The 17887-nt window shown below is 34.0% G+C and overlaps 1 non-coding gene across 1 annotated transcript in view; it reads left to right on the forward strand.

Moving 5' to 3' along the window:
- The first annotated feature begins 203 nt into the window (after positions 1 to 203).
- LOC118532683 (uncharacterized) overlaps positions 204 to 17887 on the forward strand; it is a 152100-nt gene continuing 134416 nt past the window's right edge. The window contains exon 1 of the transcript XR_013447363.1: positions 204 to 362. This is a non-coding gene — a transcript (uncharacterized LOC118532683). The remainder of the gene's footprint in view (positions 363 to 17887) is intronic.

Genomic DNA, 17887 nt, shown 5'->3' on the forward strand with positions numbered 1-17887 from the left:
CAAATAAATATCTAATTGTATGGAGTCAAATAATATTCAAGCATTTAGTATGTCATTAGAAGCAAAAACAATTCAGATATACACACACTCAAATTACTGATAGCGTATAATCACTCATAAAAAATAATCATAAATTGACTTTTTAACAAATTACCTTTTTATATTCTTGCAAATAGTGGCAACAAATTGGCTACTTCAAGCGGTGACACTACAGTTAAATTATGGGACCTGTCTAAAGGCAATTGCATTTTGACCTTTGAAGGACACAACCATGCAGTATGGTCCTGCACGTGGCACTCCTGTGGTGATTTTGTGGCTTCTTCCTCACTGGATACAACTAGCAAAATCTGGGATGTTAATAGGTAAGAAGTACTTTAAACATTTTTAACCCCCTACATTGATAAAAATACATGGGTAATGTTTCTTTTTCTCCATGCTACCACCAGGAAATATTAAAAAAAAAACAAAACTTGTTTGTTGATAAAATTATAAAAAGCTACTGAAATAATCTCTGTGAAATCCATTTCTAACTCTATTAATCATTGTTGATGAGTTCTTTCTAAATGTAAGTATAAAGATCAAGCCTATATAATAGGATTAGAATTGTTTCATTGGAAAGCTGTTTTAAGCAGGAGGGAAACAAATGCTTACTTTATTTTTTGTTTGTTTGTTTGTTTTTTTGTTTTTTTAAATAAGATTTTATTTATTTATTTGACAGAGAGGGACACAGCGAGAGAGGGAACACAAGCAGGCGGAGTGGGAGAGGGAGAGGCAGGCTTGCCCTGAAGCAGGGAGCCTGATATGGGGCTCGATCCCAGGAGCCTGGGATCATGACCTGAGCCGAAGGCAGACGCTTAACGACTGAGCCACCCAGGCGCCCCAAATGCTTACTTTAAAGAGTTAGAATTTTGTTCTCCCTTCCACAGGATTGCTTTATTATCAACCAGCAATTTAATAGACATGAATATGACAGATATAATTACTTGCTTTATACTTAATTTTGATATAATATTTCCCAAATTAAATGCTTCTTGTTAATTCACAAATTACAAGAATTGATATAATTTGATATATGCAAAGTCCTGTACAATACTGTATAGATATAGAAGTTTTTTTTATTTTAATTAAAGACAGAAAAACCTATTATTTTACAGTGTCAAATACCTCTCATCCATGTATTTATGTATGATTATTTATATCTCAGAGGTCTGTGTTCCCAGCTCAGCATGGCCCCTTTTCTGAGCTGAGGAACACCAATGCCAGGAAACAAGTGCCCCCTCCTCAGAGGACTAAGTTTCAGTTCTACAGGCACCCCTCTTCAAGTTTCTAGGTTTCAACAATCCACCCTATTTCCTTTATTCACTAAGTCCTATGGAAAGTAGCTCTTTCCTGCAGTGGCAGTTCTCTTTTTCTCTATTTAGTCATCCAACAACTTTATACATAGGTAGCAATCCCATATATTAAATTCTTACTGTTAAAATGATAGGTACAGGTTTTGTCTCCTGACTTGACAGATTCAGGACGTTAATTAATAAATAACATAACCCACCTGAGTTATACAGATTCAGTTAAATAATGTTTGGCATATTCTGCATGGGAAAAGATGGCTCCTAATAATATAACTTAGATCTATTTCTATCTAAAATAGTGACAATTTAAGACATGTTTTAATTCTCAAATGTATACCATTTGCTTATCTTGAGTAATCAATCATATGCAATTCTTAATTTTATTATGTTTCTATATTATGTGATAAGATTTAATAAATATTTATTATAGTAGTATACTGGAATTAAAAAACACTTTATTGAGGTATGATTGACATACAAAAGGCTGTACATATTTAATGTATACAATTTGATGAGTTTCATAATAAGTATACACCCATGAATAAGTATACACCATCGCCAATCTATGACATAAACATATCATCACCTCCAAAAGCTTTTTCCTGTCTTCTTGTGTTACTATAACTATTAATTATTATTATTATTGTTATTATTGGCAAGAGCTCTTAATATAAAATCTAGCAAAATTTTAACTATACAATACAGTGTTGTTAACTGTATGTACTGTGTTACACAGTAGATCTGCAAGACTTATTCATTTTCTATAATTGAAGTTTTAACACTAGGGTCGAATTTTAATTTTTATCGCTTTTGGCTTAGATGAGAATCCTAATAGAAGATTGTAGTGCATTCTAAAATATAATATATTTCCCAATGTTTTAATCATTCAGTGTTTAAAAAAAAATGTAGTTAAAAAACTGATTCCCAGTAGACTCAGCCCTACTTGGAATGATTTCAAACATTTTGATTTAATGACTTTTCTCCAGGACCCTGATATCCAGATACTGTCTTTCAGTTGACACCCAGTAGATATTGATATAACAGATCAAAATTGCTTCTAATTGATGTCAAAAATTCTTTATATTTCAAATTTCCCATCAATGTCAAGGGCTTACTTTCATCACCAAAGACAGATATATACCAATTTAGAAGCTGTGAGGTAGTGGACAAATAATGGCAAATAAGGGAGAAATTGATTGTTTCTATAGTGGCTATTGATATATCTTTAAGTAATATTCAGAACACTGGGTTGTAATTTAAAATTACTCATGGATAAATACTTTGTAGATATGTCTAAAACTAGTATCTTTATACTTTCTTAGGTTATTGGAACTGGTTAGTGATTTAAGGAGAGAAGTTATTTGCCTTGGTAAGATGTTGGTGGTAGAAGCTGTGCTATGCTGGGTCATATATTCTCGTCCTGCCTGATGCCATATAGTTTTTAATAAAAAAAAATCATATTGATAGATTTTATTGGTCACCAGAGAAGGAGGAGTTTAAACTATATTCTTCTCTTTTATAATTTGCTTTTATCTTTGAGCTCCTGGCTTAGTCTTGAGCATCTTTCAGTTGATGTCAGGTCCCTAGCCTTGCAACTGCTCCTCAATTGGACATTACTTGCCAGGACCATCCAATTAGCTCCTTATCAGAAAGTTAGATAACTGAGAATCATAATTAACATAAAAAATCCCAGATCAAGAGTCACATTTACTAAGTGCTAATAAGAATCTCTGAACAGTATCTGTGGTACAATTAGTTTGGATGTATTGACACTCTACAAAGTTTCGATGAATAATTAACAGAAGTATTTCAATGATCTTCTGAATGATTATTTATATAAAGTGGAAATTTATATGTGTTTCAATTAGTGATCATTGATTTCTACCTTAATTTTCAAATATATTTATTAAAAGTCAATCTTAAAGCACACATGCACACTTACACACACACACACACACACACACACACACACACACACACTCACACATACATACCATTGTATCCTAAGTAGGCAGTGCTTGGCACATAGTGGTTTGGTTGAATGAATTATAAGGAAAAAATCAACATATACATATGGAGAAAGTGCTCTCCCTGCTCCCATCTACATTCAAACTAAAATTTAATTGTTCTGTCTTATCCTACGTAAGTCTATAAAGTGATTAAAATGGGATAGGAAAATCAGAAAAGATCTCAGGCAGCTATAAAGAAATAGCTTGTGTTTCTTTAAAGCATAAGATTATCAATAAATATTCATAAAATGAACAGTGTTACACTGTGTTACAGATATTAGAAAAATTTAAGACTCCATTACTACCTTCAATGAGATTACAAGTAATTTTAAAATGCAACAATATTGAAGCAATTAGAGAATATGCAATGCATCTGCAATTTATAATACCAGGTAGGGTATTCTGGGTGACTCCTAGTTGCTTTTCTTCAATGGTAGCTGGGTATTTGGCTGAGTGGCTCTACCAGACTATCACTCTGATATTTGGAAAGCAGACCATGTACCTGCTTAGCTTCTAGCTTGAGGAGAAGGAGTTGGAAACAGCCAAAATGTTACTGACTATAACTGCCCCCACTGCTATAACAAGATATTACACTGTCAAGTACTGAGTGGTTTAAAACAAGGATGGAAGGACACAGAGGTATTTGTAACACTCAGCAGCTTCTGGACCCCAAACAGTGAGATATAAATCTGCCGTCCTTATATCCAGGAGTATTGTTTCAGATGCCCTTAAGATTAAGTTGAGTGAGAAAAATAAAGCAGGTTTAAGAACTATGTTTAGGAAAGTAATTTGTGATTATGGCTACATTACATTGACTGGAAGCAAATATGTTGGAAACTTTGGGAGTTTTTGAGAGAATTTTATTCTATTCTTAATAACCCTGACTCTTCAGACTCTTCAAACTGTAAAATGTCCTCAGGGCCCTGAACTTGCATCCAAAGGAAGTTCACTTCTAGTATTTGACGGTGTACAGTGAAGGCACAGCCATGGCACCCACTTGAGATCTGATCATAGAGGATGATGGACAAGGAAAAAACCTTCCATGAACAAAGCCAGAGGCCACAAAGAACCACGGGCACAGAAGCTCCTTTTAGGGAAAGAGACATGATTCAATCAAAGAATTTTCGTCAGTGCCATGGCAAAGTTCCTCATGATGCCTGCCCAGGATTCTATCACTATTTAGACTAGCGACTCTTGCATGTTCCCCATTTTTCTACTTTTGTATTGGAGTTTGTGTTGCAGTTATTCTGTCCTTGCTTCAATGTACATTTTTTGTGGTGATGGAGAAGGCAGAAAACGTGTCTGTTATTTGGTTGGTCACCAGAACATGAGATGCCTCTGACCCCAGTGGAACAGACTGGGCATCATGCAGAGAGCACACATCGTGAGATACATGCAGTAAAGGAGTAGCACTTCGTATTGTCTCCTTTGGTGCACGGGGTGGGAGGTCAGTGAAAACGTGGAAGGAAAGATGGCACAGATGTTTGGTGGGCAAAGGGCCACACTGTGGCAGAGACTACTAGCTGTTCTCCAGAAGCCACTCTCTCCTTCTTCCATTTATTAGTTGGGTGCCTGGCTGACTATCTAAATTTTTTTTTCTTGGCCTCCTTTTAGTTAAGTGTGGTTATGGTACTAAGTTATCTATAACAGAGTATTAGATGAAGTGATAGGTGCCATTTCTATGTTCTTTTCCCCTTGTGGTAAGATGGGATATCAATGAGAAGGACAAGAGTAATCTCAGAAGCCAATTACTGAAAATGACAGAGCAATCATCAGTCTGCTTGAAGTAAAGCCACCCCCATGCTCTACCTCCAGCTGGCCTGCAACATGCTCTGGATTCTTAAGCAATAAGAAAATAAACTTCTCTTTTGTTTGAGACATTATATTTCCAGTCTATTTGTTATAGCACTTTAGCCTGCCCAGTCCAAAATTAGTTACGCATTAGTTGTCCAGTGATATGTTTTCCCCTCATGACATAGTAATAAGGCAACTAAGACAAGCCCTGCCACTGTTCTCAGGATTATTTGGATGGAGTAGTAATAGAAATTCGGTACTGGTAATAAATGCCTATTCAGCTCCCTCTCCTTTCTCTCCCTTGCTCTTTCTATTTCCCATCCTTAATTCTGTTGCAATTCCTTTGGAGCCTCTAAAATTCTACATGCCAATAGCAATACTTGTAAGTTGAATAATTGGTTTACATGGAAGTTAATGCCTGTAAAAATAGTAAATTATAAGACAATATGCAACTATTAAATGTTAGTGTCTCCATTAGTGGGAAACTGATTCAATAATAATGATTTCATTTAAACAATAAAGAAATACTGAGAATCTCAATTTTATGGTAGCGTTGACTATATTTACTGACAAGAACCAGTTTTGCTGATTGCAGTCAAGCTGACAGAATACAAGTATTACCTTTCATGTAGTTGACCTTACGGGTTTGTTTTTCAAAATTTATTTTGAAGCAAATATGCATTGAGCTCTCTGTTACGTGCATTGTTCTAGTTACCAAGCTACAGCACTGAACAAAATTGACAAAAAGCTCCTGTTTTCATGTAGATGGATTTCTATTGGGAGGCAGAAAATAAGTCAAATAAAAAAATAATTACATATTTAACGTCTTAAGTTTGGTAGAGAAAAAAATAAAATATGAAAATTGTAAAGGAATGGTGAGCATTAGGAAGAATTGCAATTTAAACAGGATGGTCAGGGCAATTCTCACTATAAAGTTGATATTTGAGTAATCTGAAGTAGGTAAGTCAGCAAGCCAAGAAGATATCTAGGAGAACATTTCAAGCTTTCCTTAGTAGTGAGCTCCCCTCTGGTGGTAGCAAGACTTACGTGACTAAGGAACAGGAAGGGGGCCAATGTGTCTGGAGTAGTGTGAGCAAATGAGTAAATGGCAGAGGTAAGGCAGTTAGTTATGTGGGGGTGTACATATGACACAGGATCTTGTAGCTTATTTGAGTGACTTGACCTTTATTCTCAAGGGGATAGGAAAGCACTGGAGGATTTTGAACAGAACAGTCACATAATCTGTTTTACACTTTAACAAGATGACTCTGGTTACTATGCTGAGATGGCACTGTGGCAGGAGGGGGTGGGGGAACAAAGATAAGGCAGGAAGACTGGTTGGGAAGCTATTGCCACAGTCTAGGCCAAAGACAGTAAAGGTTTGCACCATAATGGGAGTAGTGAGGATAATAAGAATTTTTGTATTCTGGATAGATTTGGAAGACAAAACCAACAGGAATTGCTGAGGAATTGTGTATTGAAAGAGAAAGAGAAAACAAATCACCCTGTTAAATTTTGAGACACCTGAAAATCAAAAAGTTCATTCTCTTTATGCTGGAACACTATCATGAACTTTATAAAATATTTTTCCAAGCAGATTCAACTGACATTCCAGAAAAGGCTGTAGAATGAGGAATGCCTTCTCATTTTTCATCTAACAGGTGATTTCAATTAAAGAGACTTGAATGTTCCTTCCTGCCCACTAGCATTGCTTCCTTCTTAATTTAATAATTCATTTCTAATCATAACCCCTGGGCTGGATGAGATGAGAGAAACAGAAGGCTATGGATGAAGGGAACAGCTAAAATTAAGAAAAGGGAAATGTAAAATATTAAGATTCTCTTATGGTGAGTTATCTTCTTTTAATAATATGTACTATCAATTTCTTTTGGGCAAATAAAACACCCATGTAGACTCTAAAAAATGGGGAAAAAATATTTTTATTATAACAATTAGTAATAATAAGATAGCACCAAATAAATTATGAAAGTGGAGTGTAGTATTTATAATATACAATATTTCATTAATAATACATTCATGTTATGATTCATTTGCAAAGTTGGATATATTAGAGATGAAGGACATATTGTACAATATTAATGGTTTTAAAACATAATGTATGCAAACAATGAATCATGGAACAGTACATCAAAAACTAACGGTGTAATGTATGGTGATTAACATAACATAATAAAATAAAATAAAAAACATAATGTAAGAAGTATTAAGACTCAAGGGCAAAGTTGGATATATTAGAGATGAAGGACATATTGTACAATATTAATGGTTTTAAAACACAATATAAGGAGTATTAAGACAGGGCATGGATTATTGGTATATTAATACCTGCCTGGTATTGTAAAGCCCCCCAGTTTGCCTTCTTTTACTTGAAAAGGCACCCAAGGTATATATTAATAGGCTGCTAAAGCAATCCTTGAAACATAATTTCATTACATTAAAAGGAATGGTAACATACTTAAATTGACCTCTTGTGATCAATTTATCCTGTTCCATGGATAACAAATCAATTATTACATGTTCTTGGATTTTTGTTTATATTTAAATGAATAGTTTCCCCTTGAAATATAGGCTTTAAATTATACCCACATATTATTGAACATATATATAGATAAGCATAAAAAATGAAAAAAATAAAATAGTATATATTTTTTCACTCTCATCTTCACCTCAAAACAGTACATAATTAATAAGCATTATTGAAGAAATATCTATTTTATGAAGAAAAATATGTTAAAGCTGAAGTTCAGATGTCATTTAGTAAATTATAGAATGATTAAAAAATCATGAAGCTCTCACAACTAATATGGCTTTGTGTGTACATGTGAAGAATGATTCAAGCAACAGTGTCCAATGCAGTGAATTTGATGTCAATGTACTTTCACATCAATGTACCTGGGTTAACCAATAAAAGAGGTAGATGTCATTAAGATTTCAAAATTTGGCCCTATACATTTATAAAACAAATACCGTTTCATATAAATGAGTTCTATAATTTGTATTTAACTTGTGCTAAATACGGTGCACTCTCTGTTATCTTACAAAGCAGATAAACCGTATATTAGAAATAATTTGGGGGGTGCCTGAGTGGCTCAGTCAGTTAAGGGTGCAACTCTTGGTTTCAGCTGAGGTCGTGATCTCAGGGTCATGAAATCCAGCTCCTTGGGCTCCATGCTCAGCAGAGAGTCTGCCTGAGATTCTTTTCCCACCCTCTTCCTCTCCCTCTGCTCTTCCCTCTGCTTGTGCTCTCTCTCTCTAAAATAAACAAAATCTTAAAAAAAAAAAAAAAAATGAAGTAATTTGGATGAGTATAGGTGAAACAAAGGATATTCCAATAAGAGCAAATATATAGGGGCGCCTGGGTGGCTCAGTTGGTTGAGCGACTGCCTTCAGCTCAGGTCATGATTCTGGAATCCCAGAATCAAGTCCTGCATTGGGCTCCCTGCTCAGCGGGAAGTCTGCTCCTCCCTCTGGCCCTCCCCCTTCTCATGTGCTCTCTTTCTCTCATTCTCTCTCTCAAATAAATAAATAAAATCTAAAAAAAAGAGTGAATATATGTATGTTAAAACATACTGTAATACTTTATTACCACCAATCAAAGCAAACAATTTGACATATAAAAAATGCAACACCCCTTTCCATCCCCACGAAAAAAGATCTGGTTAATAGATGAGTCTTAGTTCTTCTCATTGCTAATGACTAAAAAAGTGTAGTATATTTCTTCATTAATACATATTAAATAAAAACATATATTAAAATAAAATGATCTATAGCCATAGTATACATGAGGTAAAAAACTAGAATCACATGTATTTTTATATTTAAAGTTTGATCATATATGTGTATGTGTGTGTCTACCCATGTTTTGTATGTATACATTTTAGTATTAATGCAGTGAGTTTAAACATTTAGCTCAAAATTATCTTGAGTTACATAAATAATTGACTATCTTAAATATTTTATGTACCTAATCATAAAATGATATTTATTTATTTACCTATGCTTTATCAATGACTACAAAACCAACTTGTTTGAAACCCATTTATTTGAGACAGCAAAAACTAGTATTATCATGACCCTGAAACATTGTTTTGAAACTACTGAAATGGTTTTCATTTAAAGTAAACTCTAAGATTTGGTTCAGTTGTTATTGAAATGAAATGAATGTCCAAGTGCATCAAATCAAAATAAAAGAAGTAAACCAGATGATGTAAAAATAGCAAGCAATAAAAATTTAGGTGGGATTAATCTACTTTCTTATATAAAACCATATTATTAGATGGGAAATACTGCCTCTTTTGATAATAATGAATTTGTTTTCTTAAATAAAACACTAGAGAATAAATTTTCATAGAAATTTCAAATAATTTAATGTGTGTCCTGCATAGAAAATGGACCAGACCATCTTCAGTCAAAGAACATGGAATGATTATCCCCTTGTCTGGCCTTTGGTCACCTCACAACCTAGAATGGGTCCTGCAGGAAGCAATACCTCTAGGAGTAATTTCACTTTGTAAAAAAGTCATTGCTTTTCACTTGGCCTACAACTTCTTAATTCATTTACTAGATTAGATCACAGAATCGGTAAAAATTGCTTTCTTACTTAAAAATTGATTTATTCTTTTATTCAGTATTTACCAACTATGTACCGAGTCTGGGGATATAGCCCTGAACTGGACAAACAAAGCTGTATCCCAATAGAGCTTACATTATGGAAGATGCCACTGATTATCCACACCTTATAAATTATTAGAGAAGCTCTCTACTTGACCATTAATCTAAAGATTAATTCCTTAGCTCTAGAGATGCAAAACGACTATCATTGAGAGTAACTGGGTTTCTGAGGTATTGTGTGTCCTACTTCTCTAATATTGGAAAGAACTGTAGTCTTAGGAGTAATAGTCACCAATAAGGTGGACATTTAAAATGGTGTGGAGTCTTCTCATCTTTATAAGGATGATTTTTTCATTTGCATTTGAGTTTTATTAGTAGCCTGTAGGTTCCCATAACACATAAACATCCCATTTAAGACAGTTTAAAGCAGTTTTCACTTGAAGAATGAACTTTTCTGTGACGATTCTATTTCAGTTTGGTTTGGGGTTATTATGTCAGTTTGTTTTTGAGAGAGCACCAAATAAATTATAAAAATTGTTTAGTATTTATAAAATACAATATTTTGTTAATATATTTCATATTCTTTATGATTCATTTGCAAAGTTGGATATAATAGAGATGAAGGACCTATTATACAATATTAATGGTTTTAAAGCATACGGTAAGAAGTATTAAGACTCAAGGGCATGGATTATTGGTATATTAATAACTGGTATCGTGAGGCTGAGTTATGAGTAAGGAAGAATATGGTGAATTTTAGAATAATATTAGCAAGAAACAATCTAAAATGCATTCAGCAATAGCAATTAGAAATAATTATAAGATGTAATTTATTTATTTGTTTATTTTTACCTCTGGCTAGTAAAACCACCTAAATTATATAATTTCTTGAGTATATAGACAGATTCTGAAGCATCCAAAATTCTGTTTTCTTACTCATGCTAAGTAATGCAGTCACTTAAAAATTAAGCTTGAAAGTGTTGAATGAGTTATATATAGTTATTTTATGTATTATTCTCTAAATGCATGTCCCAGTAAAATTTCTTATTCATAAATTTAAGATTTAAAGTTACTGTTCGAGGGGCACCTGGGTGGCTCAGTCAGCTGTGTGTCTGACTCTTGGTTTCGGCTCAGGTCATGGTCTCAGGGTTGTGAGATAGAGCCCCACTTTGGGCTCTGCACTCAGCACGGAGTCTGCTTGAGATTGTCTCTCTCCCTCAGCCCCTCTTTTTCTGTCTCTCCAAAATAAATAAATAAATCTTCAGAAAATAATAAAGTTACTGTTGGAAATTCATGGTGGTTATCTAAATATGCATTTTAAAAGGTATAGCATTTTAGCCTGGAAACACAAAATATATCTTTATATGAAAGCCCTAACTACTGTAAAAGAGTGAGCATTTGACATTTTTTTTCTTAATTATCTTTGCCCAGATTTCTGACAATTTTATAAAAGCATCTGATGCTTCCCATTTTAGAGATGATGTATAACTTATTTTGTTGTCTATTCCTATAGCTGTCGTGTGACAAATTAAATTTGCTTTTTAGAGAATATTAATGTCAGCATCTCCAGAATAAATTTAACTTAATTATTTTACATATATGAACTAATGTACCATAGGTACATGCAAAATTACAATAAATTATATGTCCCTGCACCAAAGATGCTGCCTGCAGCATGCGTAATATTCATTATGAATTGTAAATTTCTTACACAATAACATTAACAAACACATGTTAATTATGTATGCAGTCATCTTTACTCCTTGCTCTCTTTTCCTCTTACACATTTCTAGTCAAGCTACAAAGTCCTAGACTTGAGGCTTTCAGCAATCTCTCCAAAAATAAATTAATTCTTTATTATCTGAATTATCATGGCTCTTATTGTTTATATTCATATTTTTACCACTACAATTTACCTAAGAATCTAATCCCCAAACTGGAATGGATTGTTCAGTGTTCCTTTAGAAGCTATTGGGATTAATTCCATTAGACTAACTAACAGCCCTGTTTACTTGGATCACCACAATAATCCAGCTATTATATTCTAGATATTGTCCATATATACACCAGTCAGACTTGATCTCTCATTTACCTCTGATCTCCCACTGTATGCTTTGGAATTCAATACCTGTTATCAGCAAAATATTCCATATCTTCAATATCTTCAATGTATTCTTTCATCTTCTTGCTTGAACTGACCTCCCTTGAGGAGATCCAGCCCCCTTTTTAATGGAGCCTCTACCTCCCTCCTCTTAATCCTTCCCCACAGATTTATATCTCCTCCTGAATATTAAGCATGTAAAGTATGTAGATCCTGTCTTTGAGGTGCATACATAAAATGTACTTTAGAGTTTTGCCCACATCATCATATATTAATTCATCTATATAAAATAGTAAAAGTTAAAATTGTGTGGAGTACTGACACAAATACCACCTACCACAGGACCTTGCAGTTTATTCACTAATGTGTTCTCAGTACCCAAACAGAGCTTGGATCATACTGGGTAAGTAATAAAGATTTGTTTAATTAATATATAAACTAATGGTTTATGTTCCCACCATGCTCTTCACAGTCAATTCTAGATCACTCTTCCTTACTCTCACCTTCCCCCAAACCACAGCTTTGTAGAAGCACATGTTTTGAGACTATACCATTAGCCACTTCTCCATTTTATGGTCATATACTTAACCTCCTGGTCATCCCTTTTATATTTTGAATAATTTAGTTCATGGTTTACTGTCTTCATTGAGTGCAACATCAATATCCAAGCAGAAAATTCATCTAATACCTTGGCCTCCCAGTTTCTTCATCCCCTTCCTTCCAACAACTTTCAAATTTTGGTTTTAAATTTTCTACTCTGTAAGCACCATCTTCCCTCTCTTTAGCCTGTATACTCCAATATTACCACTCTAACAATTCTTTCCAATAGTATTGGTAATTCAGTGCCTCCATTGTTTTGTTTTTCTTGCCCTTGATAATTGCCTTCTGTTTCCTTCTTACCCAGAGTGGACCCCAATGTCCATCACAGTGACCTCTCCTTCCCATGTAGCTTCAGTTCCTTTGGTCCTCCCTTGCTCCATATTCCTTGCCTGTCAAAACCCCAATTCTGGTTAAGCCAAATTCTCTGCCTACTCTATACCTGTACCCGGTAAGCTAAGCATGACTAGAAAAAAACAAAAATAAAAACAAAAACAAAACAAAATGAACCATGCTGCCTGGTTTCACTTTATATTTATAACATCACCTCACAAGTTGAATCCTTCTGCATCTATTCTGTTGATTAACTTTCTACCAGATGAGATGAATATTTCATACTTTCCTTCTCTGTCTGCAAATCCCTAACGGCTTCCCTATTCCTTTTTCCTCCGAGCTGATAATCTGGATTTTTTATATCACTAAGCAAATAAAAGCACTTGGAAGAAAAGTTTCTAATCTTCCCGCTACCAACTCCATCAGTGATTTAGATAGATAGATGATAAATGATAGATAGATAGATAGATAGATAGATAGATAGATAGATAGACAGATAGATAAACAGATAGGGATGATAGATATTTTTTTTTTCCTCTTTCTTTCTCTCCAGGTGTTGGCTGGGTGGTTGTATTCTGGACTGGCTTGCCTGGACAGTGTGGTTTAAGATGGTCTTATTCACATGTTTAAAGCTTCAGCTGGGATAGCTGGAGTCAATCTCCGTGTGGTCAGCCCTTCATCCTCCAGCAGGCTTGCCTGAGCTTCTCCACATGGTGGCAATAAGAGTCCAACAAGAAAAAGCAATTCCTAGTGAACAAGAACTTGTTCAAATCCCCTCTTTCTAGTGTCCCATTGACCAAACCAAACAAAATCACATAGCCAAGACCAGGGTCAATGTCAGGGGAGACTACCCTAAAGTGTGCATATAGGAATAGGAATAATAGCAACTATTTTGTAAATAATCCATCCTCTTCCTAACCTTTTATTCCTCTCAGAATCATCTCCTTGCAAATATAAATGTAGTATCTATCATGCTTATATTTTAGCTATATTTTATATCACAGAATTCAGTTCTTCAGTTGACCTAGCTATTTAAATAGACTTTTATGATCTGTCTGGGAGAAAATGGAGTCTGACTTTTTGTTCCAATTCTTACAGATAAATTGTTGGAGAAATTCTTACAAATGCATCATTGGAATAATTTCAGCCTTCTCTGTTCAGTAAATTTTAAAAAAATTAGATTTTATTTATTTATTTATTTATTTATTTATTTGACAGAGTACAAGCAACTATTTTGTGTTGCTTGAGATTTATTCAACTATTTTGGGTATTGATAGTACATTCCTTTTTATTGCTAAATAATAGTCCATTCTACGGATATATCACAGTTTGTTTATCTCTTTGTTCCTTGAAAGACATTTTGTTTATTTCCAATTTGGGGATAGTACAGATAAAGCTGTAGTGAACACTATTGTGTACAGATTTTGTGTGAACATAAGACTTCAGTTTTCTAGGATATATGACTAAGAATGCAATTGCTGAGTTGTATGGTAAATAGATATTTAACTTTATAAAAAACTGCCCAACTATTTTCCAGTGTAACTATGCTATTTTACATTCCTACTGGCAATATATGAAAAAGTGCCTCCACATTTGCATCAGAATTTGGTACTACCAGTATTTTTTTTATTATCTTAACCATTCTAACAGGTGCGTAATAGTAGCTCATCTGGTTTTAATTTGTGTTTCTCTGATGGCTAATTATGTTGAACATGTTTTCATGCACTTATTTTCCATCTATATATCTTTTTTGGTGAAATATCTGTTCATATTCTGGCTCATTTTCTAATTGGATTATTCATTTTCTTGCTGTTGAGTTTCTGTTAAAAGTTCTTTAAATATTCTGAGTGCATATCCTTTCTTGGGAAATTCTGTGTGAAGTTTAGATTGAGGTTTTTTTGTCTGTTTGTTTTGATTTTTACTTATAAATTACTGATTATTCCAATACCATTTGATGAAAATTCAGAAGCAAAGACACACAAAAAATTCTGTGCCATTTATTCCTCCACTAATACCATACAGTCTTGATTACTATAGCCACATAGTAAGTCTTAAAATCAGTGTGATTCCTTCAGGGTTTTTTTTCTTTTCCTTTCTTTCTTTCTTTTCTTTTTTTTTTTTTTTTCAAAAATTTTTCTGGCTCTTTGAGTTCCTTTGTCTTACTAACTCTATTTTTCTTTCCCCACATCTAAAATCACTTTAGATGGTTTTTCTGGTCAATAAGTTGCCATATTCCCTGTCTCATTAATATCTGTAGTTTTTTTTTTTTTCCTTTCTAACCCTCACTAGTGTCTTATTTATCCCTAGTTGTTTTTTCATGCTTCTCCTAAATTAAATTCCTTATAGACTCTTCTCTAATAATCCATCCTATGTTTTTTTCTTAAAATTTCGATTGAAGATTACTCCCTTCTAAGAAGCCTCCTGGCCTAGGCTCTGATGACCACACTTTTTTTTTCCTATTTCCTTTTCCTTATTAGAGTCAGACTGTGAGTTTTTAAGACCTTAAGCACACACACAAAAAAATCACTCCTCCCACATATAATTAAGAATGAAAACAACAATAAAACATGTATATAAAAGTCCATCAAAATTTTATTTATCCCCACGAAAACCCCTTCAATGCTACTCTATTTACTTATACTTCAAAATATAAAACTCTTTTAAAAATTTTCTATCTCATTTTTTTTTTCCTTTTTCTCTTTGCCCTTTATCCTCCTTCCCATTTTGTGCAGCTGCTTTGCTGGTGCCTCAGGCACATGCTTTGTCTTTCTATTGGGTAGTCCAACACTGGCTTTTATGAATAATTTGTTCTATGTCATAAAGCATTCATGTTTCTGCTCTAGTTGTCTTTATCTTTGTTGTCCTTCTGCCAAATCATAATCTCCTATTTTCTGTACCTTTTCAGATACCCTCCGTAGCCCCTACTAGTCAGCTAATGCCGTGTCACCTCATCTGTCTCACCTTATCCCTCAGAATCTACTCTTAAATCTTTGCCCCTTTTCAAAATAAGCAGTTACTTTCTATATTCTCCCGTATATATTTGTTACAATTGTTCCATGGATTGCAAATAGTTAAATTACTCCTTTGTGACTTCTCTCTCCTTAGAAAGATATATATCCTGCAGTGCCTGGATTTAAATAAATGGTTCCATACAATTTCTTTCCATTCATTACCTTCTGCAATAAGATATCTTTGGCCTTGTCCTCACATAGCTATATTGAATGGGAACTAAAGAAATCTGAACACCTTGTGAAACTTTCTCTCTTCGGATAATTTATTAACATCTATAAGATAGAGTGATGAGAGAATTGAAATTAGATGAAAATACTGCCTACAAATATTGTCTTTTCTGTAGGTGGTAACACCACTCAACTATAATACTCCTTTTTAATGTGCAGTTTTTACTCATTCACACTAGATGAGTAAATTCTCTAATCAATTAAAACATTTTGCCAAGATGATCACAACTCTTCACTTTCAAATATGTATTATTTGTTTGTATGTGAGGTCTTTGGTACTCAACCTTTCTCAACAAAGCAAATAAATTTCACTGTAGGATTGAAAGACTATTCTCACTGAATACTTAACTCCGAATATTATTTACCATGCCTACATGTGCACCTCATTTTGATTGCATAGTGAGGTATATGAAAGCAGGTTTGAGTCTGACAAAATTAAAGACCCATGTCTATGTACATCTGTGTACAAAGATGTCTCTACTTCTATATGCAGGTGAGGAAATTCTAATCAGCAGTTCCAGGTTATTTTCTAAAACTAACATTAATTAAGATGACTTCTTTCTTTCTGCCCCTTTAGCAAATCTTTGCTGAATAACTCTACTTCACTAAGTACAAGCCTAATGTGTGTGAACAAAATGTAGCCTTTATTCAGATGACACAGAAATATATAATGTTGGATCAGAAGTAACTGAATCTTCTTTCAATGCATATATCTGTAGTTAGGTGACATGAATAGCACATATTTCTTATTCATGAGTTCTACTGCATGACAAGGAGGATTCACCTGCATCTTAAACTGTTATAAACCATTAATGTATTCTAGCTTGGAATTAGATAAGCTGATCATATTATATCAAAGAAAAAGTTCATGCAGTGGCTGCTTCACACACATCAAGCCTTCTCATTTGGATTCCCACTCCTGTGGCCTGCAGCAATCTTTGCAAATGATCTTTATCTCCCCTTATTCTTCTAAGAATTAAGAAAAAATGAGATTTTGAAAAAAAAATTTACACTATCAAATTACTTTTTTCTTTTCATATAGTCATAGATTTTTTTTTTTTTTTTTTGTCCTAACATGTATATGTTGTTGGAAGGGTCTATAAACAGAGACACACTCCTCTCATGTTTAAATTCCCCTTCCTTCCCCTTCATCTTTGGTCTGTTTCAGACGGAAGAAGAACACAGGACATATAGCTCTGTAACAGTGTCTTCCATACGGAAGGTCTCCAGGGCGCTGCACTGAAGTCAGTGGCTTCTAATGTGTCTTTGTGCCTTCTTGAGGCATTTAAAAAACACTAGGTAGGATGGCATCTTGCTTGCTTTAGAAATAAGTTGTTTTTCATTTCCCCTTTGACAGTTTTCTTCATAATACCTTTGGCATAAGTTGATTAATACCTATTCTTGGAAACACTTTTATTTTAGTGGCCAAGACTTTTGTTTTTTTTAATTTTTATATTTTTTAATTTTTATTTAAATTTTAGTTAACATACAGTGCAATATTGGTACAGGAATGGAATCCAATGATTCATCACTTACACACAAACACCCAGTGCTCATCACAGCAGGTACCCTCTTTAATACCTAATCCCCCATCTGGCCCATCCCCTACCCACCTCCCTCCATCAACCCTCAGTTTGTCCTCTGTAGTTAAGAGTCTCTTATGGTTTGTTTCTCCTCTCTCCTTCCCCCCCTTTCCATTTATTCATCTGGTTTGTTTATCTTAAATTCCACATATGAGTGAAATCATAAGTATTTGTCTTTCTCTGATTGACTTATTTCATTTAGCATAACACATTCTAGCTCCATTCATGTTATTGCAAATGGCAAGATTTG

Source organism: Halichoerus grypus, chromosome 4, assembly GCF_964656455.1.
Source record: "Halichoerus grypus chromosome 4, mHalGry1.hap1.1, whole genome shotgun sequence".
Lineage (NCBI taxonomy): Eukaryota > Metazoa > Chordata > Mammalia > Carnivora > Phocidae > Halichoerus > Halichoerus grypus.